Genomic DNA, 9,969 nt, shown 5'->3' on the forward strand with positions numbered 1-9,969 from the left:
TTAGGAACTAATCGGGCATTATGGAAAAGATGAATAGAAACTCGGTAAGAGAAAAATTGCTCAATTAAATTTAAAGGTCAAATATTGACCAAAAATGAGATTAATTAAGTTAACGAAGTTGGATTAATTTAATTAATCATGATTATGAAAATTAAACATAATTAAATTAAAAGTCAAATCAAATGATTAGGAATTTCACAATATTTACAAGTTTGCCATTCTCAATATTTACAAGTTTACCATTAGGGAATTAAATAATATAACTATCCATTATTAGAGACAAAAATTATCATCTTCATCTTCTTCTTCTCCATGGCCGAACCCCATCTTCCCCTTTCCATTATTATTCTTCCTTTATAAGCTTGAGCTCTCACCCATTTCTCAACTTCCACCACTCAAAATAGCATAATTAAGCTTCATTTTGGTGAGAGCACATCATTTAAGCAAGAAATTTCAAGGATGTAGGAGGGTTATCACGAAATCAAATTGGGAAAAAACTCAAGGTAGGGGAGAATTGAGCTTAGAATGCATGGATTCATGTTATCATGTTATAATTATGGCATAAGTGTGGTTTGTGATGAAAACTTTTAAAATTCTTGAAGAAGGAAATCTAGTCCAAGCTCACAAGGAACCAAGGAAAGACCATAAGGTTGACTAGAGGTGATATTGAAGATTTAAGCAAGGATTAGAAGCTTAATTTATGGTATGTATACTCTTAATTCTTTAATTTCCTCCTTAAATTGTTACTTATGGTTTGTATGCCAATTAGGGTTTTCAGCTAAATTGAATGTAAATATCTAATTTTTATGTAGAAAAATGATTTTTATTGTGTATAAATGATATTATGTCTATTTGGAATCACGTTGCTTTATTTGTGTTGAAGTATACATTGTGAATAGGCATGTTCAGCAATCTGGCCCAATTTGATCAGACTGAACTTTTAAGTCCATATCTTGAGTTCTATAATTTCAAATGACCTGAAATCTATGGCAAATTAAAGTTAAGATATAATGCTAAAACTTTTATGAAGACAAGTTGCTCTAATTCTATGTGTCAATACCTTGAATAATTGGTAGAATTTAAGTCACAAAACTTAGAACCTGGGAGCAGTATACCCTGAACAGTATGGAGTAAAATGGATATAACTCACCCTAGGAAACTCCAAATAAGGTGATTCTTAATTTGTTAAAAATCTAAGACATAAAGGAACAACTTTCATAAAGGGCAAAATGACAAATTCTGATTGCAACTAGATCAAATTTGGACTCTAAAAACTATCCAAAACCTGTCCTATGATTGGTAAAGTAGTGCATTTGAATATATCGTATTTGTTTGGATATAAATCACTGTATAAAATTCCAAATGAGGTGAATCTTACCTTTTTGGAAAGCTAAGATGCAAAAGAACAACTTTTATGAAGATCAATTTGATAAATTATGACTGAAACATGACTGAAATTGAGTTTTAAGACCTATCCAGAAACTACCCTGTATTCTATAAGGAAAAGGCAAATATGACCAGATCCTACTTATTTGGTCATAACTTGTGATCTATAAATTAGAATCAAGTGATTCAAAAACCAAATGAAAGTTAAGACATAAATCTAAAAATCTTATGAAAAAAGCATAAGTTAATTCTTGTATTTACTTGGTCTAATTTCTGATGGAAAACTGTGTATATGTTCAGGAATTTACAAGATTATGCCATGTTATTCATTAATGCAAATTGCATGTGTATTTAATATGATTGAGTGTAAAGACTATACAAATGTGGAAATGGCATGAGGATGTTGGTACACATATCTTGACAATTATGTGAACAAGGAATGTTGAATAAATGTTGATTATGAAAATTGAGCCAAGTAAGCCTAGACAATAAGTGTAGAATTGGATAAGTGGGCGTGCTATTCGTTAGAGCCATCGAGTGGTCAGTACCAAGAATGAAAATCAGTGTTATACCGGTCAGAGCCATCAAGTGGTCACTACTAAGAATGAAAATCAATTTTATACCGATTAGAGCCATCGAGTGGTCAGTACCAAGAATGTAAGCCTATACTAAATCGACTAGAACCATCGAGTGGTTAGTGTCACGAGTCCCATTATCCAATAGATATACCATCTATCATAGGTTACTATGAGCACTGGAGTAAAGCTTACAATTGTGGTCATAAGACAATAATTTCAAGTAAGATATCATAAAGTGTATTTAACCTCATTAAATGGTATGATTTACAATTATGGATTTATTGGCCTATATTTATGTCACGATGTTATATGCTTGCTTTTAAATTTTTTAAATACCCTTGTATGAATAATATGAGCATATTTTGTGTAAATGTGCATTAGGAAATTATTTTGTTTTAATTTAAAAGTGCACAACTAAGCTATTTAGCTTAGCGCAACGATTTATTTTCTCGCGTAGGTAGAGTAGATAAAGAGTAGATTTTGGCTGACAGAAGGTAGATTGGATCAGCAGAAAAGTCCAGAGTCACCTTGACTCGGACTTTTGGATAGATGCATCATCAGCATCCTAGTTGTATATTTTACTCATATGCGTGTGAATAGTTATATTATAAACAATATGATGTAAACTTCATTTTTGGAAATTGTAATTATAAGTTTATAAGCTTAATTTAGCTACATGAGTGGGTTAATAATAATTATAAATTAAAGATATTCTTGTGTATATGTAAATTGGGTTTAGAATGGATATTGATGAGGATTGATGATTGTTTGTGATGGAAATGATATAGAAACTAAGAATTTAACATGTTACGAACAATATTTTAATGGGTGAAATGTTAAAATTTACGGGAAACTCATGTAATTTCTCCATTTAACAAAAGCAGTTAAATTATAATGTAAATAAATTACCAAGAAAATAAGCAAAATAAATAAATAGATAAAGATAGGTGCTCCGTGCATCGAATAAGCAAAATAAATAAATAGATAGAGATAGGTGCTCCGTGCACTGAATGTGATATCTCTTTATTCAGTTTCACTACAGACTAAGTAAAGGGGTCTTAGATTTAGTGGTATCAGAGCACGGTTTAGGCATTCCTAGACCTAAATAGCAAGTTATAGCATATTTGTATGAACATGCATTGCATCTACTAGGGATTGAGGTGACTCTTATACAGATCTACTCTCTTGTTTATTTTAGGTTGGTAGAATAGATTCTGATATTCCTTGGGCTATTGAAGAGGAAGCTAAAAGTCACACCCCAGAAAGCAGTAGTGTTAGAGGCGTGAGAGATTCTGCAGCATAGATAGCTGCTAAACTGCCTGCAAAACCTTAGCAGTAGTTTTTTCAGTAGATGGCTGATTTACTCTAGCAGGTGACAGGAGCTTAGATGCAGCCGGCATAGAAATCACCTCTGGAGAAGCTCTGAAAGTATGAGGTTGTGTTAGAGGAAAAAGGGAAGATGAACCAACTGCTGTAGAATATTGGCTGGAGAGGACTAAGAGAGTTCTCTAACAACTACATTGCACACCTGACCAGAGCTTGGAGTATGCAATCTCACTACTGCAAGAGGATGCTTACCAATGGTGGAGTACAGTGACCAGTGTAGTACAGCCAGCTGTGGTGACTTGGGATTTCTTTCTAGCAAAGTTCAGAAAGAAGTACATCAGCCGTATTTACTTGGAAGATAGGAGGAGAGAGTTTATTTCTCTGAGGCAGAGACAGCTGACATTTGCTAAATATGAGAGGGAATTTGTCCGGCTGAGTAAGTACGCCAGGGAGATTATTCTCACGGAGGTAGAGAAATGTAGGAGGTTCGAGGAAGGCCTTAATGATAGTATCAGACTTCATATTACAGCATTGCAGCATATAGATTTGACCCAGCTTATGGCAGCAACTATGAATGTGGAGAGAGTTTGTGTAACACCCTAATTGTAGTAATTCTGTACATTCTACTGTTCCGGTAACTGGTGTCAGTCTAGATAGTTAGAACGGCTGGAAAAATATTTAAACTAAAGTGAGGAACTATAATTAACTCAAATATTAATAAGAAAAATTTAGGAAAAATTTTAGAAATAAAATACAAACAAGTTAAATGAGCCGGTGCCCTAGCGATGGATAACCCAGTGGAAAGTTGCGGTTCTTGCAACTAGGAGCCCTACACCAGGGAGAAAATTCATAAAATAATTTTTGGGACTCCAGAGAAGAGTCATTGAGGGTTTTATGGCACTAGAATGCCAAGAAAAGGCTTAGAAAATTTTTTCGATTGGTATAGACGATTTTGGCTTAATAAGCAAAATGAAGGACATTTTAGTCATTTCATCTTCAGAGATGATTTTTGGCCGACTTTTCCAGTTAAGTAAATAATTATTATGATCTAAAATATGAATAAATATTGCTAAAAATTAAATTGAAAATGAGTAGAAAAGAAAAGAAAAGAAAATGAATTAAATGGGACTTATGACATCACCATGATGTCATTAAAATGCCCTCCACCAATCACAACTCAACAAGCCATTATAAATCAAATAAAAAGGGATAAATTGAGACAAAAATGAAAACACAAATATGCTCCTTCATGCCCAAACTAGCCGACAACATAGGAAAAGTGAGAGAATAGAGAAAACCTCCATGGAAGCCTTGATCCCAAGCTTGCTTTCCACCCAAAACCACCATAAAACCTCATCCTCCCTTCATAAAAATTTATCCTCACACCTAGAGCAAAACTTGGACAGCAAAAGGAAAGAGAGAAAGTGGAGTTAGTATGCTTGAGAATTTCTTCAATGGAGGTTAGTGCATATTAGCCTTTAAATCTTGTTTATTCCTTGAAGTTAGTTTACATATGAGCAAATGATTAAGAGATTGAAAGAAATCATGTGTAAAAGTGAGAGGTAAAATTTGGGCATCAACCATAAGAGGAGGAATTGATGTGTTTTGTTGAATTAAAACTTGAATACAAGCTTAGATAAGTATATATATATATATATATATATATATGAATGATTGATAACCTTAGTTGGTATGAATTTACATGAGAGTTGATTTTGGAAATTAGAGTTAGGGTTTGAGTTAATTTTTGTTACCTTGGTGATATGGCTTGAGATTAATATTGTTGAGGCTGTTTTTTGATCATTTGAAGTGTTATGAGTGATAAATTGTGGTTGGGAGCAAGGAGGATGAAATATTGGAAGTGATGTTTCATATGCAGGAAATTTAGACCTATGAGTCCGGGGTCTTGTTTGACCTATAACTGAAGTTGTATGACTCCAATTGGTATGAGTCCAATTGGAGATGAAACCTATGAAAAAATACCCCATTTTTCATGAAGAAACTATGCCCAAATTCTATCCAAATCTAGACCAATTTACTATTTTAATCCGGAAATCCAAACACTGAACCCAGAAAATTGACCAAATCTGTTCATTTGGCCATAACTTCATCTAAATAGGTCCAAATGATCTGATTTTTGTGTCATTGGAAAGATTAGACATAGGACTACAACTTTCATTGAGAAAACCAAGCCCAGAAATGCCTCTAACCAGATGAAATTGCTAGCCCAAGTGAGATTACCAAACTGACCAAAACCATTCTGCCCAGAATTTCCTGGACTAAAGCTCACCCGACCAGTTTTGGCAAAATGGCCATAACTTGGTCTACAAAAAGCAAAATGCAATGACACCAATGGAAAATGTTTTATAAGACATAATGGCACAACTTTGGTGAAGAAACTCTGCCCAAAAAACTAAACCAAGTTGACCTAAAAATTACCCTAATCCAGGTGACCAACATGCTGTCCCTGGAAAATGATCAAATGAATAGTATTTGTTCAACTAGTCATAACTCAGTGTATAAAAGTTCAATTGATATGAAATTTTACCAGCAGAAAGCTGAGACATATCCCTACAACTTTCATGAAAAACATAAATCCAAATTCTGATCATAACCTAGTCAAATTGCCAACCAAACTTAGGTCACCAAATCTGGCAGAACCAAATTGCTCAGAAATTCTGGGTACAGGTCAATCCGGCCAGTTATGGTAAAATGATCATAACTTGAGCTACAAAACTCCAAATAGAGTGATTCAAAAAAAGAAATGTAACTAGACACAATAAGGAACAACTTTCATGAAGAAAATTTATCAAATTCCTATTGTACAAATGACCTATAGAACAGTAAACCTAGGGTATGAAATCTGAAAATTTTGAATAACATAAGATAAGCTTTGAAATGGTATTGGAAATCAATACCAACAAAAATAAAATTCAAAATGCGGTATCTTGGAGAACTTAGGTTCAATAAATTTATTATGTATTAAAAAGTTAACAATTTGAGTGAATAGTAATGTGAATAGCAGTACAAAGACACAAAGTGTAAGAACTAAATTGGTAGAGGAAATTAAGGCATAAAATTTGAAATCCATAACATGTTCATGGATTACCTGGAATAGGTAATTGAGATTTATACTCCCAACACCAATGGAATTCATAATATATTAGCAAAACAACTTGAAGTATGAAATGTTTTTTACATGAATGGATTGCTGAATGTATAAATGAGATTAAAGTGCCATTTGGGATTTAAGTTCCCATCAAGAGAGAAAGGAAAAAAAAATGTTTTGAATACAATGGTATATGTGAACCATTGTTTAGAATTGTAATCAATATGAATAACATAATGAATGAATAAATGAACCATATTAATGTAAGAATGAGACATTAGTTCTCATTATTATAGAAAGGAAAAGTACTTTGAGTATAATGGTATAAAAAGATAATTGATGTGAATTGTGATCATATAAATGATCAAATGAATGTATAAATTATAATTGAAATTTATCATGAAATAATGAAGCCATAAAACACAATATATTAATATTTAATGATATTATGTGCCCTTGTATTGCCTAGACATGTATGTCAGATTTGATAGTTTGGCATGCCAATAGGATATTGTTTTAGCAGTACTATGAAAGGCTTTATGCCTGTATTCATGGCTTTATGCCCATATTCATGGCTTTATGCCCTCATTCATGGCTTTATGCCCGCACTCATGGCTTAATGCCCGATTATGTGTTATCATGGATTTTTAGCCATACTGACTGCATACGTGGTTGACGTTCTGCGTCCCATGGTATGACGGCCCGAGGCACCGCAGTGTCCAGTGCCAACGACCCGTTATCCAGTTTAGTCAGCTTGTCGTAGGTTACTTGGGCAGTCTAATTTATTAAAATAAGTTATGAATATTAGCAATTAAAAAGCTAGAAAGTAAATCAATGAGAAGAAGTTCTGAAATAAATTAGATTAGCTCCAAAATTTTGTTCCTTAGAATGATCTGAAATAAATTAAATTAGTTCTAAAAAATTTTAAACATTACAAAATGATTGTAAACAATTTAGAAAGTATAAAGGAAGTGATAAAAAGACTAGTAGAAGAATTATAACTTAAATAACATTACAAATGTGATTTTCATAAGAATATAAGTATAAATTTTAGATTTATTTGTACATTATATAAATGATTATTGTAAACTTATGAAAGAAGTGATTCTAGAGAGCAATATAAATGACAAAAAAAAAAGTACTACATAAATGACAAAAAAAAAATGTACTGTATGGCAAATTTCATAGGAACCCAGTAAAATTCTTGAGTATAGAAAATGTGCTCCAATTATTTTTTATTTGTATACATTATTTCTTGTTATATTATTGTACCACTAAGCAGCAATACTTAGCGCGATGGATTTGTTTCCTGGCGCAGTTATTGAAGTTAAAGCCTAGCGAATCCCAAACAAAGATTTTGGAGTTCTGATCTGCAGAGTGTTCAAGGTTGTCACCTCCTCAGCAATGCATTTAGATAGGGCCCATATAGATTATATTATGTATTTTGTGCATTATAATTAGTTATTATTTGTAATGTAAACTATGAATTGTATGTTGAAATATAGATTATAGAACTGTAATTAATTTGTAGATCATGTAAATTATGAATTTATGTAATCAGTCTGTAAATCATGTAAATTAATGAAACTTGAGAATTTATATATATAAATTGTGCATGAATGGAAATGCATGGAAATGAATATGAAATTGAGATATATGAATGAGATGTGAATTATGAGATGGTTATGAAAATAATTGATGAGATTTTTATTGTAAAATATTATTGAATTTTCAAGCAGGTGAATAATGAAATGCACCAAATAGGAATAAAATAGGGGAAACTCCGCTGGTTTCTTCGTCAAAAAATAATTAATATTAAATTAAATGAATTCAAAATGACTAAAATAATAAAATAAGATAAGATAGGGTGCTCCGGCACCGAATGTAGTACACTTTACTCGGCTACACTGTAGTCAGGTGAGGGGTGTTACAGTTCGAGCTAGTAAGCAGAGTAGGAGGAGCGAATAGCAAAAGAGAGGCTTTGGCTAGTCTAGCTCCATATTCACGGCCAGTAAGAGGCCTAGGGGGTAGTTTAGTCAAACACCGACTCAGAGGCTAGGACAAGGGTCTAGGTCCACATTTAGGAGAGGCCAGTCGGTAGCATTAGTAGCTAGCACACTAGGACTAGTAGTGAGAGGTCCAGTTCCAGTAGCATGCACACACTGTGGGAAACGGCATAGAGGAGAATGTTGGGTATTGACTAGAGCTTGTTATAGATGTGGGACCACTGACCACTTCCAGAGGGATTGTCCTAGGAGGACTAATCCCCCAGCATAGACAAAGAGGTCTGCTCCTACTGCAAAGAGGGGTAGGAAAATCGAGAGATTTGAGGTAGCTAGGGGCACTATGAGACCTGCATCTGAGACAATGGAGAGATCAGATACTAAAGTGCCAGCACGTGCATATGCCATTTGAGCTAGAGAGGTGCAGGATGCAATTGATGTCATAATTGGTACATTTTCTCTCTTTAACTCTATAATGCACGCATTGATAGACCCAGGTTCAACTCACTCTTACTTGTGCACTGCCATCCCAGTAGAGAGGGGTTTAAGGGTTCAAACCATTGAGTAGGATATCCTAGTTACTAACTCTTTAGGCCATAGTGTGATGGTGAATAAGGTCTATAGGGGTTGTCCCTTGAGGATTCAGGAGTATGAGTTTTTGGCAGACCTGATCGAGCTACCTTTCCTTGAGTTTGATGTGATATTGGGGATGGATTAGCTGTCACATCATCAAGCTATGGTGGATTAGTGTTTAAAGAGAATTACATTGAGAACTCCTGATGATAAGGAGATCACTGTTGTGGGTGAAAGGATGGACTATCTGTCTAATGTTATATCAACCATTATTGCAAGGAGGTTAATAAGAAAGGTTTGTGAAGCTTACTTGGTGCATGTGGTTGATACTAGGAAGGCTAGTGACCTTCTTAATATACCCACTGTATGTGATTTTCTAGATGTTTTCCCTGAGGAGTTGCCTGGTATACCACCACAAAGGGAAGTGGAATTTGTTATAGAGGTTATGCCTGGTACAACACTAGTGTCCATTGTTCCTTATAGGATGGCACCCATAGAATTAAAGGAGTTAAAAATCTAGTTGCAGGAGTTGTTGGATAAAGGGTTTATATGCCCTAGTGTGTCACCCTAGGGAGCACCAATATTATTAATAAAGAAGAAGGATAGGACACTTAGACTGTGTGTGGATTACAGACAATTGAATAAAGTGACTATGAAGAATAGATATCCTTTACCCAGGATTGATAATTTGTTTGATCAGTTGAAGGAAGTAGGTGTTTTCTCCAAGATAGACCTTAGATCAGGGTATCATCAGCTGAGGGTAAAGAAGTCTGATGTGCCTAAAACTGCATTCAAAACATAGTATAGACATTATGAGTTTTTGGTTATGCCATTTGGGCTAACCAATGCACCAGCATCATTCATGGACCTAATGAACCGTATCTTCCATCCTTATTTAGATCGGTTCGTGGTAGTCTTTATTGATGATATACTGGTGTATTCTAGAGACCAAAAAGAGCATGAAGAGCATTTAAGGATTGTACTGTAGACTTTA

The sequence above is a fragment of the Hevea brasiliensis genome, chromosome 15 (assembly GCF_030052815.1).
Source record: "Hevea brasiliensis isolate MT/VB/25A 57/8 chromosome 15, ASM3005281v1, whole genome shotgun sequence".
In the NCBI taxonomy this organism is placed as follows: Eukaryota; Viridiplantae; Streptophyta; class Magnoliopsida; order Malpighiales; family Euphorbiaceae; genus Hevea; species Hevea brasiliensis.